This window comes from Centrocercus urophasianus, unplaced genomic scaffold (genome assembly GCF_019232065.1).
Source record: "Centrocercus urophasianus isolate 14NV4802_14NV808 unplaced genomic scaffold, USGS_Curo_1.0 seq_11, whole genome shotgun sequence".
Lineage (NCBI taxonomy): Eukaryota > Metazoa > Chordata > Aves > Galliformes > Phasianidae > Centrocercus > Centrocercus urophasianus.
Genome location: NW_024884253.1, coordinates 2,929,724 through 2,949,598, shown reverse-complemented (window position 1 = coordinate 2,949,598; position 19,875 = coordinate 2,929,724). Strand labels below are relative to the sequence as shown.

The 19,875-nt window shown below is 43.2% G+C and overlaps 1 protein-coding gene across 2 annotated transcripts in view; it reads right to left on the bottom strand.

The window, feature by feature from the left end:
• PTK2 (protein tyrosine kinase 2) overlaps window positions 1-14,628 on the bottom strand; it is a 195,935-nt gene extending 181,307 nt beyond the window's left edge. For both annotated transcript variants that reach the window (XM_042809085.1, XM_042809084.1), the window contains exon 1: window positions 14,470-14,628. The gene's annotated coding sequence lies outside the window, so the exon portion shown is untranslated. The remainder of the gene's footprint in view (window positions 1-14,469) is intronic.
• Between the last annotated feature and the right edge of the window lie 5,247 nt (window positions 14,629-19,875).

The following is a 19,875-nucleotide window of genomic DNA, read 5'->3' as shown; positions in this document are numbered from 1 at the left end:
TAAAAGACCCCACAAAAGCAGAAGCAGAAGCCAGGGGGCTTACATACGAACTGAAAATAGACACTTCAAAGCAAGCTGCTGTCAGTTTTGCAGGTCTTGCGAGCACGAATTTAAAAATTTCTCTTTTATGGTTTCGAGGGGCAGGGAAGCCTTAAAGGATTCTGAAATGAACTTTTAATATAGCTTCCACTGAATGGCAAGAGCAGTTCAAAGAATGCTGAAAATCCTGATGAGTGATCAAAAACATTAACAGCAGCCAGGCCTAGAATTAAAAAGAGTGCTCCCCTAAAAAAAATAAAAAACACACCCACAAAGAAACACCAGAAAACAAGTGTGTATATCAGGAACCAGTGAAAAGCATTTATTTCCTCAGGGTATGTGCATCACAGGACATTCAAGTCAGTGTAACAAATGCATACAGATATAGCTCAGAATACACATGTAAGACTGTCCAAAAAGAGGTTTGCATTTGTTTGTTTCTCCCTTAAAGGAACTGGCCAAATTTAAAAGACACAGAGTTCAGTAAACTAGCAAAAGAGAAAAAAAAAAAAAACCTGTTTGTTTTTCAGTTTTTTTGCCTTTTGAACATAGGGTCCGGAGATGAAGGCAGAACTAAGCAGAAAGAAATCACATTTTACAGAACTGTTTCTCAGCCTTTATTCACATTAGCTGCTTCTCCCACACACAAAGGCCACTAGAAGATTTCCATGAGAACTGAATTTGACGAAGTAAACTCATGCCAAAAAACAGCAATACCAAAAGGACATGTGCCAAGTAGCTTAGTTTTGTTCAGGTAAGAATAAAAACAACCAGAATGAACTCTCTTTTAGTACTGACCTATGCTGTAACAAGGGGGAATGGTTTTAAACTGAGACAGGGGAGGTTTAGGTTAGATATTAGGAGGAAGTTTTTCACTCAGAGGGTGGTGATGCACTGGAACAGGTTGCCCAAGGAGGCTGTGGATGCCCCATCCCTGGAGGCATTCAAGGCCAGGCTGGATGTGGCTCTGGGCAGCCTGGTCTGGTGGTTGGCGACCCTGCACATAGCAGGGGGTTGAAACCAGATGATCATAGTGGTCCTTCTCAACCCAGGCCATTCCAGATCCTACAATAAATAGAAAACTGAAGCACTTGCAAATTCTACATGAACAGACGCAAAAACGTAGATGTCTGAATGTAAGTGAAGCAATGGAACACTACATACTGCCTTCTCCTTACACCCTTCATACATTAGCAGCACACAGAGATTGTTTTGCAGAACTCAGGCTGAATTTTAACCTTACATTACACAGCTGTTGTGCAATGTTAAAAGTTAACTTAGTAACTTCCCTATGGGAATAAGAAGTACAGCCAGATTGGTGCACGCATATCACAGCATAATGCCCACATGCAGGAGAGCAAAGTACATCAAATACATCTCAGATTTCCTCTAACGCATAACTTCGCCACATTAAAAACCATCCTGATCTGCTGAGAGGGTCCCAGCAGCCAGCTGACCTATCATCTCTATCAGCCTGAGCAGCAAATGACAGCTTCCCCCAGAATACTGCAGGGGAATCAGTCGTTATCTGGGACAACGTGTGAGAACACAGCGATTAACACAATGGGAATGACATCATGGCAAGCTTTTACATCCTTTATGAAAAGGGCAATTCCTCAAGAGACTGCTTGGCAGATTGAGAAATCCACGCGGTTATTGATTTATTTAAAGAAACACTTTCTTTGATATGGCAAAAGCTACTTTTAGCTTCCAAGGCTGATAGAAATGACCTTCCAACACTCAGGGAAATTACGTCAGTGGTACCCTTAAAGCACGTGTTAAAATAATAGCATGTTACAACTGTAGGAGCTCCTGGTGCATAACAAAAATGCTCCAAACAAATAGCAGAGAAATATTATGTTAATTGTTTAGACATCAATAACGCAAACACCTACAAGCAGAATAGATTTTCCACCAGTTATCCTACTGATTTTCTATATAACTACCCATGTGTGTAAAATTCAGCACACAAACACTGTACCGATTTGATGTTGTAGAGCATCCCTAGAACACAGATAAAAAGCCCTTTGCTTTACCACTGCGAAGAGCATGAGATAGGCAGAGACGGTCCCAACACAGAATTATGTCATGTCTCCTACACTGACAGCAATTCCCAAGCATATCCCCCACAATCTGTCTTCGTGGTGCATCCTCCTACTGCTTTCTGGTTGACCTTGGGACACAAGAGGTGATAACAAGTCTTCTGTGCTCAATTCAGCTTTGAACAGCTGCAATCCTATGCAAGAACAAATCAATTAGCCTCATTACGATTGGGATAAGCACTGAAAATTTCTAAACTGGTCATAAGAAGATTTAATATACAAAATGTTTTGGGTTCATCACAACAGTGTGCATTTATACATTTGCTTAAAAGTTGAAATATCTTACAACGTGGTTTCTTTAAACCAAAATACAGCAGATTTATTTCCCTGTGCTTTTGAAGAGAGAACTTTCCATAGCTTTTGAAATTTCTTTACTGTTCTCCAAAAAGGGAAAATTTTCTATAAACTGACAATATTTAAATGTTAAGTTTGATGCACTTTTTTTTTTTTTTTCCACTTGGTGGAAATTATTCCTCTTTATACTTTTCCCAACTAGCTAAGATTGTTCCATTTCCTCTGGCGTTAACTTTTTTTTTTAAACTCACTTTTATCTATGACTGTCTTATTTTCCTCTTTAAATCACTCCTAATTCTACCTACTTCTTTAATTAAAAGATAAGAGCATCTTACCTGGAGATCTAAACCTCCAAGTACACTGCCTGAAACTGGTTTTTAACTGCCAGCTTCTCCCTCCAGTTAGAGATTTTCAACACAGAGACCTTTCAAGACAAACCAACGACAAGTATCCAAGAAAACAAACACTAAATATATTTTAGGCACAGAACATTCTCAGCTTCCTTGTATTTTAGTGCCTAAATGCTCATTGATCACATTCTTGAAGGACATTTACCCTCACTGCTCTTTCTCATCCCTCCGTCCATTTCTTCTTCACAAACTCCCCTCTCCCTCTGATCCCCAACACCATTTCCAGGTAACAGATTAATCACCTCAAGCCCTACAAAGCCAAAACTGGACCATTACAGTCCAACAACACCACCTTCATTCACCTCTACCTTCGATCTGCCAAGTAAAGCAACTTCTGCCATCGTGCAATATTTTTATCCTTATACATGTGTAGAAATGCTTGCTTAGCACTACAGAAAGTTATAAGACACCCCCACTAACAGGAGAGGAAAGATTCCAGGAACAATGCCGGCGCAGGGAAAGAACAGGAACACCAATTTCTGGACACAGTATTTTCTTTATCAGAGATTAACATTAGGTATGGCTATCACAATTGTGATGCTATTATTTTTGGTAGTTATACATGTATACGTATGTTTTTAGATGCTCTCCACAGAATCATAGAACAGCCTGGGTTGAAAAGGACCACAATGATCATCTGGTTTCAAGCCTCCTGCTATGTGCAGGGTCACCAGCCAGCAGACCAGGCTGCCCAGAACCACATCCAGCCTGGCCTTGAATGCCTCCAGAGATGGGGCATCCACAACCTCCTTGGGCAACCTGTTCCAGTGCATCACCACCTCTGAGTGAAAAACTTACTCCTAATATCTAACCTAAACCTCCCCTGTCTTACCTTAAAACTATTCCCCCTTGTCCTGTCACCATCTACCCTTGTAAACAGGATGGACAGCAACAGGACACTTCTTCTACCTGATCTACAAACAGATGTACGGACACAGCTCCTCCACTTTGAGCAATAGGAGCAATGGATCTGTCTGCAGCACTTTCAGCAGCAGCACCAAAAGAGAAAATAGCACAGCCCTCAACATACTCTACTAACAACCATGAAATAGATCTTCCTACAAGACACGTTAAAGCACGTGAAGGATGAGTGGGTGATCTGAGACAGCCAGCACAGCTTTACCAAGAAAGGTCATGCCTGACCAATCTGGTGGCATTCTGGTACGGAGCAAAGACTTTAGTGGACAACAGGAAGGCAATCAGTGTTATCTACCTGGACTTGTGCAAGGCCTTTGATGTGGTCCCCCCCACCACATCCTTAACTCTAAACTGGTGAGAGATGGATTTGAGGGGCATAAGGAACTGGTTGGATGGCCGTAGACAGAGGGTCGTGGTGAGCAGCACTGTGTCCACATGGAGGCTGGAGATGACTGGTGTCCCCCAGGGGTCTGTCTTGGGACTGGTGCTCTTCACCACATTCATCAATGGCAGCCTTGACTGCACCCTTAGCAAGTTTGCTGATGACACCAATGATGATGCTGAGTGGTGTGGATGACACCTTGAAGGAAAGGGATGCCATGCAGAGAGACCTCGACAAGCTCAGAAAGTGAGCCTGTGTGAACATAATGAAGTCCCCTCCAACCCAAGCCATTCCACGGCAATTCTGGATGAATAAACAACACAAAGCCTTCAAGGAATGTTCCGTAACAGTCAGGGCAGCACTGAACTCTACACCCACCAACTCTACACACCGATACAAGGCTGAAGCAGCAACTATCTTGAGAAGTTTTGGATCAGTTGGGATACGAACACTGGTTCGTCCTTAACATTGCTCAAGGACTCGGACACCAGAAGAACCTAATCATTAAAACAGAGTTTGAAACTGACACACTGAACCCAAACGCACACGCTAAGTGCATCAAAACAAGGCACAACCACACAGCCACTCATCTTAACCACCATCAGTTCTGCAGAAAAACACAAAACCAGACTGTTCTAACCAGTAAGTGGGGGAAGAAGGGCAAAATTCACTACTGTCTCACATCTGTATAACATTAAAACCACCGCAAAGTGAAAGAGTCCAAATTTACTGTTGTCTCTTGTTCTCAAAAACTACCACTCATTAAAATCAGCTATACAGAGAAATTTACCAACTTCAAACTTCAACGCTGACCATAACAACACTTGGAACTGCTGTAAAGCAAGCTCAATTCAAGAAGGTACCATGTTTCAGGTGACAAGCATGCACTAAGCTCTAATGTTATATGCACATGGTCTCCGCATTCCCCCTCCCTTCCTCCTTTTCATGCTGCCTGTGCTTCAGATGCTTGGTCACGACTCACTGCTTTCATCATGACTTCCCACAATTGACCTCAACTCCGCAAGCCACAAGGTCTTGCCTTATTTCACTTTTATCAGCTTCAACAGCAAGGTATTAAAGCAAATGTACTTCATGCGTGTTTATTTTCCTAACTTGCTGCAGTCTTTACCTTCCCATGCTTCCACTCTGCGACCTTTTGCTTGCTATGGCATGACCAAGGTTCCCATTCCCCCTTGGAAACACTGCCATGCAGTGCCTTTTTCAACAGAAGTAACGAAGACTTGAAAGGAAGAACATCAATGCAATTCCCATTTTTCTTCAAAAAAGCATATCTGAATACATTACATAACTCCAGCAATAGTTTTGTAGGGACAGAAGCTCCTGTGATCTATATTTTCCCTTAGATTATAAAGCAATTGAAGCATTCTGCTTGCTCTAAGGGAAAAAAAAAAAAGCTGATTCTGTTGTAAAATGAAGCCAGTGATATACAGTCCTGTCCTACAAATTACCTATCCCTTTCTCTGAAAACAGAGCAAGGCATAAAGACATAGCTGTTAAAAGCACTGAAACAGCACGAGGCAAGCAGTACCTCCACTCACAAACCGACTCTTTCCTCTCTTACTAAGGCTGAATTAAGGAAGGCTTGGTAGCCTAAGACACAATTCAACTTTCCCTTAAATCCCCATTAGGATTAATCTCCTGTGCTGTACACCTCTTCCTTCTGAAGCCAACTAATCTCCTTAATAAACAACCAAGTGGATTTCTTCCATGCGTGCAGTGAACTTCAGGCAACAAGGCAATGAAATGCAGAAAGTCAACACTCAGTGTCCTATAAAAAATGAATGCTGACAAACGTTGGGGAGCAGATGGAGGTAGGTAGATTTGGCGCTTTGATTCTGCACCACTCTTGGACTAAGTTTCACAGCAGCACTGACTGCGTTATTTTTGTTTCCTTCTGTAACAAGAGAAATATGAGCAATTAACTCAATTGAATATTCACAAAGCATTAAGAGTCAGAACGTTCCCACAACAGAAACCAATGCCATGTGCTCCCTCCTCCATTTCTCCTACCAACATCAATCCTAAACCTACACCAAAAAATGTATATACAAGATGGAAGGAATATTATTTGCCTCTGGAAACTGTTTTTTCTTGATATACTACTGTCCATTTCATATATTCAGCACAATTTATGTATGTCAGCACTAAAAAAAGGCATGACTGAACTCCTTGGAAGGGATTATCTTTTTTCCTCCAAACCATACAACATACAAACAGATCGCTAAGCAGAAGTAGACTACAAAAGACTACATTATGAAGAAAGGTGGAGGGAACTGGGCTTGTTTAGTTTGGAGAAAAAGAAGGCTCCAGGAGGAAGTTTTTCCAGTCAGAGGGTGGTGACACACTGGTTGCCCAAGGAGGCTGTGGATGCCCCATCCCTGGAGGCATTCAAGGCCAGGCTGGATGTGGCTCTGGGCAGCCTGGTCTGGTGGTTGGTGACCCTGCACATAGCAGCGGGCTGAAACCAGATGGTCACTGTGGTCCTTTTCAACTCAGGCCATTCCATGATTCTGCAATACATAAAACTGAAATCAACATTCGATTACCATGCTGATGAAGAGTCATCTAATTCAAGCAACTTTTGCACAGAACTTTTAACTCAAGGTTTAAATGCTATTCAATCCATCAGTTTATTTTCAGAAGGAACATCTGAAAGGAAGGACGTGCCATAATACCAGTTTCCAGCAGAGGCTGTGCTGAGTACACAGGCATGCAGACCACGCCATGATTTGTCTCCATACACCTTTTCACTACTTAATTCTTAATTCTGTTTCCTAATCTCAACAGTTACTTACTCCTTCCATTACAAAATGCTGAGAAATACTTTGACTTGCTTTAAAACAGACTCATGTAAGTTACAATTAAGAGGAAGCCTACTGGCAACATCCAAACACAAGCTAGGCACTAAGAGTGCAACACAAATTCACAGAAGTTCCAGGCTACTCTTCTGAAATAAAGACTCTCATTTTATCAATATGCAATGAAATACACTCATTATACCAAGAAGTATTGTTGCCTAAGGCTATTTTACTGACTTGCTCATGCAGTTTAGTGGCCTGGCACATATTCTGTAGTGAAATTTATAAAGGTACAACCAAATGCCAATGGAACTAGTTGTTGCAGTATCATTAAGCACTTTTTAGCTCGGTTTTTCCAGTCATGTGCAGGTAATCTAAAACATAAAAGAGCATGACAATTTCACTTATGGCAAGGATCTTCCTGAGCTTTTTAGATGTCACTGAAGCAACATGCCACAAACCAAACACAAGATGCTTTGCCTGCAACAGATTTACACCAGAACTGCAAAGTACCAGGATTTGCTCAGAGGAGCTCAGAGCTGCAGGAGTGACTGTGAGCCACACTATCAGTGTAAAGCTGAAAAGCCACGTCCTTTACCTATTAACATCCCCAAATTCAGTAGATACAACTCACAAGGCCATTCAAGGAATCTGGCACTCCTGAAACAGGACAGACAGCATCTCCCTTCTGACAGATAACTAACTGGTTCTTAAAGACTGACAGTGATGAGAACCACTCGCAACCTATTTCAACACTCAATTACTCTTCACATTAGAAGTAACTCAATACTTCAAGCCCTCCTATTTAAGTAAGCAATCTCGTTTTGGCCCTCCCAAGCCCTTATCTTCTCCCTTCTCATAAGTAGCCCAACACATACGAATAAGATATAAGGAGATAAAACATCAGCACTGTAACTTGTTCAGTTCTCACGCATCGTACACTTCAGGTATCTGATCATTCTTGAAAGCATCCCAAGAGAGAAAAACCTTTTCTGGATGGATGGTGCCACAAATGAGTGCAGCATTCTAGTTGAATCTAGCAGTACTCAGCAAGGTGGTGATGGGTTGATGGCTGGACTTGATGGTCTCAGCAGTATTTTCCAACTGTAATGTTTCCAAGTATTTATCCCCAATACACCACATAAGAGATAGATTTCTTTGCAACATCACAAGGTTAACCACACACTGAGCCATAAGCAACCAGCACCACGCACATCCAAACTTACTCAGCTTTTGTAGACTTTGAAAAGCATCTTTGAAGTGCATGTTTGAGCAACCAACATTGAAAATGCACTAAACTGAGCAGGAAGAGGGACTGCAGAGACGAGAAGCACCAAAAAATTGCAGAAAAACAGCTTTCTGATTTTTGGAAACTAAAATAAGATAGTTAATAAACCATCCAGGATCTAGAAACTTCTGACATAAAGGGCTTCAGCCTGAAATAGAAAATGAGAACTGATAAAATTCAAAGTTGCTTCTGCATCTATCAACAGCACTCCCGTAACTGTGCTGTTAACAGAAGAAAAGAAATTGGTTTGTAACATCTGCAAAAACTTCACTGCCAGCAACAGAAACTCACATGTCAGCAGTGTGCAAAAGTTTCCCAGATGAAGAATGGTGACAGAAAACTACTGTTTCATTTCATCACTTTTTAGAACTGTCTTGTATAATACATACTCTACAAATACAGAAATGAGAAATTAAAACCCTCTGACCTGCAGATTTTTTTTCCCCATACACGTATTATCAAGCTGCTTTTGTTCCTACTAGCTGAGTTAAATGTGAGTGCATCTTACTCAGTAAATGCAAGCGCAGTTCTAAGCCAAGCACTGTGTAAGGTTTACTCACAAACATGAATTAATTGAGATAGCCACGTCAAGGCTCCTTCCAAGCAGCACCTTAAATGAACAGCTTTTACCCAACATCATGGTTTCTGCTCTTCCCCGCTCCTCTTACAGCGAGCTCTTCAGAACTACCAAGCATTTATTCGCTGGTAGGCAAAGTCTGAGCAAAGCAATGAAATCAGCTTAACCAGCATCAGATAGAAAAAAATTATTTCTACCTTTTCTGTGGCTTATGTATAATTCTTGCCTCCTGACTTCCAGTGCCGTGGTTGTATCAGTGTTTGCTATCTCTTTGCACCAGCAGTTAGCAAAAGCTGCAGTACTGGAACTCACAACAGAAATACAACAATCTCTCAGTCAGTTCTGGAATCACTGGGGGAGGTGTGAAGAAAGGGAGATAAGGACTCAGACAAAATGAAAGTATTACAGTTAACTCTTTATCAGTAGTAAGTTCAAGCAACTCTGAAGGTACCTGTGGCATATGTTTCTCCTGTATGCTACTGCCCAGGTTGTCAGATCTGTTATGAAGAAATATCCTCACCTTGAAACAGCTTCCACTAAGAAGAGCACCAAGGAAGAACAGGAAACAGGATGAAGGAGACAGCTAAAATCCAAGGGAAAATAAAGCAGTGAACGAATCACAAGAGCACTCAGCCCCAAGCAACAGGAATTTCTGCCTAAAGAAAAGCATCGAGAAACAGAATAAAAGTGGGAAACAGCCTGGTTAGTTGGACAGAAAGAGAAAAGGAACTGTACTTCACTTAACACTAACTGAATTTTTCTCCTTCATGCACCAATCTTTGCTAGAGAAACAGTAGGCAGTATTCTGAAGAAAACCACGAAAGACAGAAAGATTACAACCACTCAGTCAAAAGAATGACATCAAGAACATATATTTGTAAAAAATATGAGTGGCAGCAGATTATATTCTTGAACTCTGCATTTCGCAAAAAGAGTAATTTGCAAAGTACTCTTAAAACCAGTAAGAAGTTACCTTCTAATGTTGCTTACAGAATTTCAGGCTCCCAGTGCCACAGGGCATTGTGAACACTCTTGTCTCAGCATTCACACCAATCATAAAACCCATGGCTTGAAACTGGCATTGACGGCAACAACCCCCACTGCTGGGCATAACTCAATCACTGGGATGTGTAACAAGTCTGTTATTAGCACCATCAGTGCTTCCTTCTTTTGTTAGCACTGATCCTGAACCTATTTACTGAAGCATCTTTAAGAAATAAGGACTAAATGCAGATGACTCCTACTGCTTACATCAGAAAGCACTTTGCAGCACTAAGAAAATGTCTGGGAAAATGCTGGGCCCCTGGATAAAGAGGTGCACTCAAATGTAAGAAACATATCAAGTTAGCACATTTTTGAGCTTCTGCTAAATTAGCCTTCTGCTACTTCCTAGCAATCCAATTATTTGCTATCCTAGAAGCAAGGAAACAGGAAAGAGCAGGAGCTCCTCCTTCCTATAGTCAAAAAAGAAAAGGAAAAGAAAAATAACAAACATCTGCCGTTTCTAATCCTTCTCAGGAACTTTAACAAGACTGAAAGAAAAACCATATCTGCCTTCCAAAGACATTTAATAGCTTGGAATGGTGTGCTCCCTCTCCCCTCCCCCAAAACAAATTAAAACAAAAGCAGGAATTGCACATTTTCATGTGAAGGCAAACAATGAAAAGAAACCCAAGCGGCAGCAGGAAGCAGCAAGCAGTCGGTAGAGCCCTCTGACCTCTTTCTTACTGTATCCAACAGCTTTGGCTTTATCACTCAGACCATGCATCGGTGACAGCAATGAGAAGGGTCTCACTTTGAAGGTGCTCACGTATACACTGTCCAAATGTCTTTAAGTTTACTGTTTCATCAGCACACCCAGAGCGACAGCAGTGAAGAGTCTGTGATCTACCACTGTCTCCAGGACAACCGATGCACACCGTTTGCTTACGTGCCTGTGATTAGCAGGAAGGAAATTAGACCAGGGTCTTGAAATGAGTTGAATTACAGTTCCAACGAGGGAAAGAGCCAAGATTCATCTTAAGGATTAAGCTCTAAACTGACCGTATGAAGCTGGAACCCTGCAGCAAAACAGAACGGAGTTGGAGTTACTCAGTTCCCCTTCCCGGCAAAAATAAAGAAGCAATACTTCAGTAAGCAGGAATCTACATAACAGTGTTTGAGCTTCTGGCACACGCCCTTTCTGTACCACGCACAAAAAAAGGAACAGAAGAGCAGGTAAAACAATGAATAGCATTAGAGGGGAAACAAACCTTAAAGTCATAGGGAACAAAGGGAATCCAATACAGGACAATTTTTAGCAGTTCAGCTGTGGACTGCTGCACATCTGACTGCAATTTGGAAGGACTCACATTAAAGGTTGATCTAAGAGAAAAAATGTTCTCCAACAAAGCCTGCGGCCCTTCATCTTTCGTTATTTACCTCTTCCATTCCAATTTTTACTTGATGGAAATTGCTACCAAACTTTGCAAGCCAGATTCCGGAAACTGTTCTCCGGTTTCCTCCTGATATACAAAATGCTCTCAAAATCAGTGATGTGCACCTGTACACTTCAAGTGCTGGCAGAGCCAAAGAGCACCAGGTTTCAAGTCTCATCCCACCTCTGGCAAAGCTCTGAGAACGTTTCTTCCACAATAAGGTTCCCCGTGCTGTTGGTTGGAGAGACACAACACATGACAGAGCTTTCAGAACACACCTCGCAAGCATCTGCAGTTCAAACACCCTGCAGCACAACCCACAGAGTAATTAAAACGGTTTCTCTCAGGCCTGCTTTCATTCACGTGAAGAAAGTCAAATCAAGCTACTCAACTTATTTTTTAAATATAGAACCACTCTCTTTGAGGCAAATCACTCAAAAGACAGCCTGGTAGCAAGACACTTCCCAGTCAGGAACACTAAATGCTGAACAGAGAGTAAACTAACTTAGGAAACTTTCATGGTAGAAAGAACACAAACTTACAAGGAAAAGGGGAAAAAAAAAATTAAATCCACAGTACAAAACCAGAGGTTGAGATCCTAATTAACTACATTCCTCAGTAGGTCCTCCTGATCACCCATCAACCACCATCTAAATATCTGTATTAAGACTGTGGTGTAGCACATGGGACATCACAACTTCCTAAATGTCAACCATACACAAATCATGAGACTGAAATAACTTCTGCTGCCACTCCATACAAGAGGGCAACGATACGGTGAGAACTTGTTCATTGCAGATTTAAATACTGCCCTATAACCACAACCTTTTCAGGAAATTAAGTCGCTATGTCCAAAGTACTCAGCAGTGATACCTGGAATGTTACAACTACACTTGCATGAGAGGAAAAACAGCATCTGGGAACCACATCTGACAGAGGTAAGAGTCACACAACTGCATTTTCACTGACAGCTGTCCGGAATGAGGACGTTATTATTACCAGTGGGAAACACTGGCGACAGGGAGATGGCTGTACTGAATGATCTTGGAGGTCTTTTCCAATCTTGGTGAGTCTGTGATTACTGTGCACCGCAGTGAATGAGTGGGAGAAAACACTGATCAACACTGAACAAAAAAATAAGAATAGTCAATTACAAATAGAAATTAATCTGCTAAACCATCAGACCTACTTGGTTCAGTACTTCATCTTCAAAAAGAACCGGTGCTTCTCTATTCTCCTAATCCCCCCCCAAATACACACTAGTTTGGTGGAATTTACAAAACCAACGTTTCCCCCTTTCAAGTATTAGTCATAATGTGGTAAACCATTATATTTAACAAAGTCCTTTCAACAACGTGCAATCACTTTGAAGCGAAGTTGCATCACCACATCAGATCTTTAGAAATTACAACTTTTTTTTTTTTTTTTTTTAGAGCTCTTTCAGCAAATCACACCCTCAAGATAGCAGAGTGCTATTCTAAGAATATTCGTTTCTGGATGAAGCTCTCCAATGCCAGCACTACCAGTTGATTGCTATGTCAACCGCACACGCTTCGCACTTTTATTAATACCTAAGGCTGAATAAAGCTTCGAGCTGCTGACAAATAAGTATCATCCCATCTTCCTTGCACATGTACATTTTACCCTTTCTATAAAAACAAAAGGTCAACCAACACAAGCATCAATCCCAGCTCAGCATCAACCCGCAAATACTGGATTTAAAATGTAATAGTACAGGACAGATAGAGGAAACAGAATAGAGGACAGATGAATTTCTGACTACTGAAAAAAAAAAAAAAAAAAAAGCTACTCAAGAGTGTATTTCTCAGAGAGAAAATGTTCCACAACAACTAAAGAAATGCCTCCTCCCTTTTCTTTTTTTTGTTCTTCTTAATAAAGCCCCAGGATTTCACACCCATTAAACTTATCAAATATACATACTTCACAGAACTTCTGCTATAAATCTCATATCAAGAAACCTGAAGACTGTGGCCCTCACTCCGCAAACCACACCAGAGGAGCAAAGGTGTTCTGACACAGAAACATGGTGGATAACAGCCCAATTGTAGAGGGAATCAGAAAGGAGATGGGTGGAGAAAGGAAGCGGGGGTATTTCGGACATGGACAACATCAGTAAGATAACAAGCTGTTCTGAATAGCTGTGTAACTAAATTTTCTGGCCCCCACCCAACCATGCTCTTGACCTAAGTCAGGTTTAATAAAATCAGAGATGCTAACGACAGATTAGCTGGGAAGAATGCGGGGCTTTTCCAATACAAAAAAAAGATAATGAAAAACCAAGAGAACCTGAATCTTTAAGGGGGAACAGCAACACCCCTTGTAAGCTAACACGTTTAAATCCCGTTTACTTCGGCAGCAATCCCCAAGCGCTTCTCCTTTCAAGCGAACTTTTTTTTGTTGTTGTTTGACACGTTTCGCTACAGCACCGCTATTACTGCCATCAAACACAGAGCTGCGGGCTGACACCGCCGAGTCAAACGGCGCTGCTGGGGCCTGCAGGGTAAACTCTGCCTTCAGAGCATTTCGATCAGCCCGACCGCCAGCCGGCTCGCAATGAAGCACTACAGTGAGCTACAGTCCTCCAGCTAGAAAAAAAAAAATGAAGAGAAAAGAAAATATATCAAAGAGACTGCCCGCCCTGCTCCTAAAAGGAGGAAAGTTTGGAAGGGGAATGGATGCGAAAACCGGCATTGTGCCTAAGAAAGAAGCCTCAAGCGCTTCACCGCAGCCGCACGTCCCCCGGCCCTCCCGGGAGGAGGAAGGGGGGAACCAGACGGGGATCCCCCCCTCCCCTCCACTTTCCCCTTTGTTTACTCGACGGACCGTCCCGCTCCGCTCCGCTCCGCTCCACATCCGGTGGGACCGAGCCGGCCGAGCCGCGGAGCCGGGCGGCAGGGCGGAGAGGCCGGCGGGATGCAGCACGCCCGCAGCTCCGCTTTCCCTTTCAACCGCGGCCTCCCAGCACGGCTCTCCGCATAACCCCCCCAACCCTCAGCCGGAGTCCTCCGCTCGCAGCGCGGCTCCGTGTGCGCACAGCCTCCCCACGCACAGCCGTACCCCCGAGGCGGTGGGGGGACGGGAGGCAAACCGCTGCCCGCCCCGCCCTTCCCCCAGCCCAACCTCCCCCAGGGACGCCCCCTCCCCGTTATGTAAGTCGGGCCGCCTCGCTCCGCTCCTCGGCGCCCCCTCCTCACGCACTCACCGCGCTGCGAGCAGCCGCCCCCGTCCCGCCCCGGCGGCCCGGAGATGGGTGAAGCCGTGAGGTGGTCCCGCAGCAGCGCTGCTCGCCCCGTTCTCGGTGGCTGCGCGCAGTGAGGAAGCTGGCTTGCCTGCTTGCTTGCTGCCTGCTTGCTCGCTTCCCTCTCTGCCTGCCTCCCAGCTTCCCTGCCCCGGCCACTCCAGGCCGCTCCCCCGCCCTCCCGGCGCGCTGCACCATGGGATGCGCGCTGCCCTCTCCCTCCTTCGCTCGCTCCCCGCACTAACATGGCTGCGGGGGAGGAGGGAGGGGGTCAGGCTGCCGCCCCTCGCACCGAGGAGGTGGGAGCTCCCGCCCCGCCTGCGCAGGCGCCTCAGGTGGCGGAGCCGTCGGCCGCCGCCTGTGGTGCTGTCAGCGGGCGCGGTTCCGTTCGCCGTCACAGGATCCGTTCTCGCTCCTTTCCCTGAGGCGCGATCCCTTTGGGCCAAGGGAAAGAGGGGCGAGCTCGTGAAGCTTAACGCCTCGTCCTCCTCTCTGTGTCTCAGAGGCAGCTCTCCACGCTCGAGCTCGTTTTCTCTGTGTCTCGCTGCAAGAGAATAGCAGTAGAAGCTTTGCAGGGGCTGGAACCAAACATCCGAGGAGCAGCTGGTGGAATTGGGGTTGCTTACACTGGAGACCTCATTGCTCTCTACACTGAAAGGAGGTTGCAGCCAGTGGGGTATCATACAGTCAGTAAGGTTGGCAGAGACCACGAAGATACCTAGTCCAGCCACTGACCTGTCACCACCATGCCCACTAACCGTGGCACTCTGTGCCACATCTGTGCGTTTCTAAAACACCTCCAGTGTTGGTGAGTCCAGCACAACCTGTTCCAATGCATTGCCACTCTTTCTGGTAGCTTTGTGAGACAGTTTCCGTATGTTCTATCACTTGCCACTTGAGAAAAGATAACGATGATATGTAATGGCCTTAAGTTGCCCCAGGGGAGGTTCAGGTTAGCTATTAGGAAAAAATTCTTCTCAGAAAGAGTGATAATGCATTGGAACAGGTAGTGGTGGAGTCACCAACCCTGGAGGCGTCCGAGAAACATGTAGATGTGGTACTGAGGGACACGGTTTAGTGGTGGACTGTTAGAATCGTAGAATATCCCAATTTGGAATGGACTCATAAGGATCACATAATCACAGAATAACCTGAGTTGGAAAGGACCCACATGGATCATTGAGTCCAACTCCTGAATCTGCACAGGACCACCCAAAAATCAAACCCTATGTCTGAGTGTGTTGTCCATATGCTACTTCAACTCAAGCAAACTCAGTGCTGTGACCACTTCCCTGGAGAGCTGTTCCAGTGTCTGACCACACTCTTGGTGAGGAACCTTTTGCTGATATCCAACCTGAACCTCCCTGGTAGTGTTAATTAATTAATGGTTGACATGATGATCTTGAAGTATTTTCCAATCTAAATGATTTTATGATTGCAAATAAGCATACCAGTTGCAGGGAAATGTGAAAGTAGCTTCAGACAAGCTTGCTCTGGGGTCTCTGGCCTCACTTCTTTTCCATGGTGGCACTTGTTGTCTTGACTTTTCTCTTATTTCAAGACTGGGTATATTCTCTTTTAAGAAAATACTAACACATGACTACTTGTTCTCATGCTTATCAGTCACTGAGTGTATTTAACATTTGAAGTCTGAAGCAGTCATTTTAAAAGTCCCTATTTCTCCGCTCCTGCCTTTAGTGGCATTTCAGTTCCATTTTTGCATTTCTCCTTCTCCTGGGCAGCCCTGGCTTGAGCAGATCCCAGATCCTCACTTCTATCACAGGTGTAATCACGGGTGTAGCATTGCTGTCTACCTTATGTAAAAGAACTGGGCTATTAGAATAGTTGCTAAAAAAACTAAAAATAAAAATAAAATGGGTGACTCATTGACTTCCTTAGCCCAGAAGGTTTGTACATGTCTCTGTCAGGCTCCAGGGAGCTCCTTCCTCAGCAGACTTGCAGGCTAGACCAGACAGCAAATATACTCTTCCAACTGAAGCTGGATCGCTTGCAGAAATAGAGGAAGGAAGGAAGAACGATTTCAGTTATTTTATAATTATTGGTCTGAGGATCACTATTGATGCTCCTGCCAGAAAAGGTAGAAAAGTGCTAATTAAAATTACTGATGACAGAATGTTGGGAGGCTTTCAATAAGGAGGATGTTCACAGTAACACGCAGGCAAAAATAGAATACTCTTGAGGACTGGGATAGAGAAAAATGGGAGGAAATACATGAGTAAAAACAGGACTGTTTTCTGTGTAATATGAAGGGAAGGGAGGGGAGATGTAATACTGGAAACAGAAAATGGGGCTTTATGCATTTTTATGATATGGTGATAGGGAATTACGCTAAATGACTTATCCAAGCATTTGAACCCACACACTCATTGTTTCTCCTTTGTCTCAGCCTTTGTCCAAAGATGTCAGAGTGCTCCAGCCTCTGAACAAAATTAGGAAGATGTGAAGAAGACGTTGTGGAAAGCTGAGACAGTATTTGAGTTCCCCAATTCACTCATTTACAGAGTGGACAGGCCTGAAAGCATTCAGCTCCTCTCCAGGGCTGTGTCCTTAGGTAAGACAGTACCGGTAACTACTTTGTATGAAACATAGTATGTCCTATTCTTTTGATAAACACACATTTAATAAATACTCTTGTTTTAGATAACTTTCTAAATCTACTTGCTCTAATAAATATTGACTTAAAGCTTTATGATGACTTAACTTTCTCTCCTGCAGATTCTCTGGGAAGCATCAGTGTACCAGTTCTCCCAGTTTTGCAAACAACAAAGTTACTAAGAGATGTGTGACTGATTTACAGAGGAGACAGAGTAAAGCCAGAGCAATTTTAGAACAGAGAGCCTAATCCTTCTGTTTCTGCTGAATCTTTTGATAGTTATACTTTTTCACATGGAAAAGAAGTATGCTCTCTGAAGTGTTTGGGAGTTTTCCCATTGGTTTAAATAAGATGAAGGCAAGCCTGAAATAATACATCAAATTGATGTTTTCTACCAATTCCTGAAAAGTCTTAGTTTCAAGTGCTGTTGAGATATTTTTTTTTTGTGCTGGTTTCTTGATGCCTTTTTTACCAGCAAAAAACTTATGAGAACAGAAGCCCTCAGCAGCACACTTACTTTGATAAAACACTTGCTGGGAGATCTTGCTCACATTACAGAATGCAGTTGTTGGTCAAACGTAGAGGAAGTTTCATAAAAGCTGATGATTGAAACTCTCAACTGGGAGAGGGGAGCTGTGTTCAAATGTGTATCTGATGACAGGTTATGTAGTTGTCCAGACTAAAAACTTAAGCAAAGATTCATGAACACAAGTACAATGATAGTCACTGTTTCTGTATGGACCATAAAGCATCAGCAGTCTGAGATCTCTGCTCTGTTTTTACCCCTCTTAATTCCAGTTTCTCATTCAAACTCACTGCTTTTGAGAAAGACAGGCACTGCAGAAGTTCATCAGTTGTACCTACCAAAAAAACAATAAATTGCTCTCTGTATCTATTTTTCTCAATTGACTACTGGAAAGCCTGAGTAATTAGTCCAAATCTTTACAGAAGTAACCTTTTATGAGGTGTGACTCGCACCCCGGTTTTCTAAGACTAAGTTTTCTTCTAATTCTTAACTTCTTTTAAGGAAAGTAAAATATTTTTCTTCCTAGCTCTGTCTCCACGGAAGTCATGGTAGCTGGAAATGAGGCTATCCCTTTTTAAGTCATTATTGAACAAATAATATCGAGGTAAGGCATTCTGTTGAAAACTAATGTCATTTGTCTAGCCTACACCATTATCTCATTCAATTTACAGCAGTTATTAAACCTGTGCTGCATTGGTATAAACAAAAAGGTAGGAAGCTTCATTATAGTTTGCCATGTATTGTCTTTCCTTTTATTGAATGATGGAGTAATAGCTTTAAAAAGACCCAGTTCTTTCCGGTGTTTTGGAGCACAGCTGCAGTCAGGCTTTTCTGCAGGATGGTAAATATTCATTAAAACAACTGAAGTGATCAGGCATACAAGAGACAGGTAGCTCTGAACTGCAGGACTACATCAAGCTGTGACAGTGAAATGTAGGGGGACTTAGAAAAAAAAAAGGAGAAAATGGCAAGACGTTAAATATTTCATAAAATACACAGTAACATTCTTCATCGTAAGAGGAAAAAGTGCTTTTTAAAATCATCTGAATCAAGTGTAGATTAAAAAGTCTTCAACAACATTCACAGGGAGTCTACACAGTACTCTGCTGAATGAAAAGTAGGTCGTAGATACCTATTTTATAAGGTAGCTATAGGTAATACAAGAATGCCCATCTTACTAGAGGTACAATATGCTGCAAACCCAGTGCTGCAATTTTTTTCTTCATGTGGGATTTTTCATTTTCAAAAATAGTGACAACAGCATGGAATAGCTCGAGGGATCAGGTTCTGGGCTCCATCAGTTGAGGGGTGGCCAGCAGGGACAGGGAGGTGATTGTCCCTCTCTACTCTGTTCTTGTGAGGCCCCATCTGGAGTACTGTGTCCAAGTCTGGGGCCCCCAGTATAAGAAAGACAGGGAGCTGTTAAAGAGGATCCAGGGGAGAGCTGCAAAGATGATCAGGGGACTGGAGCATCTCCCCTGCAAAGACAGGCTGAGGGAGCTGGGCTTGTTCAGCATGGAGAAAAGAAGGCTGCGGGGTGACCTCATTGCAGCCTTTCAGTACCTAAAGGGAGCCTACAAACAGGAGGGGAATCAAGTCTTTGCAAGGGTTGATAACTGCAGGACAAGGGGAAATGGTTTTAAGTTGATGGAGGGGAGATTTAGGTTGGATGTCAGGGGGAAGTTCTTTACTATGAGAGTGGTGAGGTGCTGGAACAGGCTGCCCAGAGAGGCTGTGGATGCCCCATCTCTGGAGGTGTTCAAGGCCAGGTTGGATGGGGCCCTGGGCAGTCTGGTCTGGTATTAAATGGGGAGGTTGGTGGCCCTGCATGCAGTGGAAGGGTTGAAGCTTCATGATCCTTGAGGCCCCTTCCAACCCTGGCCATTCTGTGATTCTGTGATTGATTCTGTGGTCAGGTCCTACACTTAACAGTGAATCATTTCTCACAGGTGAAAGATGAACATTGCAGGAATTAGGGGCACAATGGTACGTGCAGCCTCATGGTTTGAACATACAGGTCTCTACAGTGTAAGGCAACAAAATATTATGTTAAAATGCATATCTTCATATTCTGAGTTTAAAAAAAAAAAAAGCCTAACTGTTATATTACCATTTTTGTACAGCCTCTAGAGCAGAGGATAAATGGAAAGGCACCAAATGGAAATCTTTATGATTTATGAAGAGAAGAGAAGAGAAGAGAAGAGAAGAGAAGAGAAGAGAAGAGAAGAGA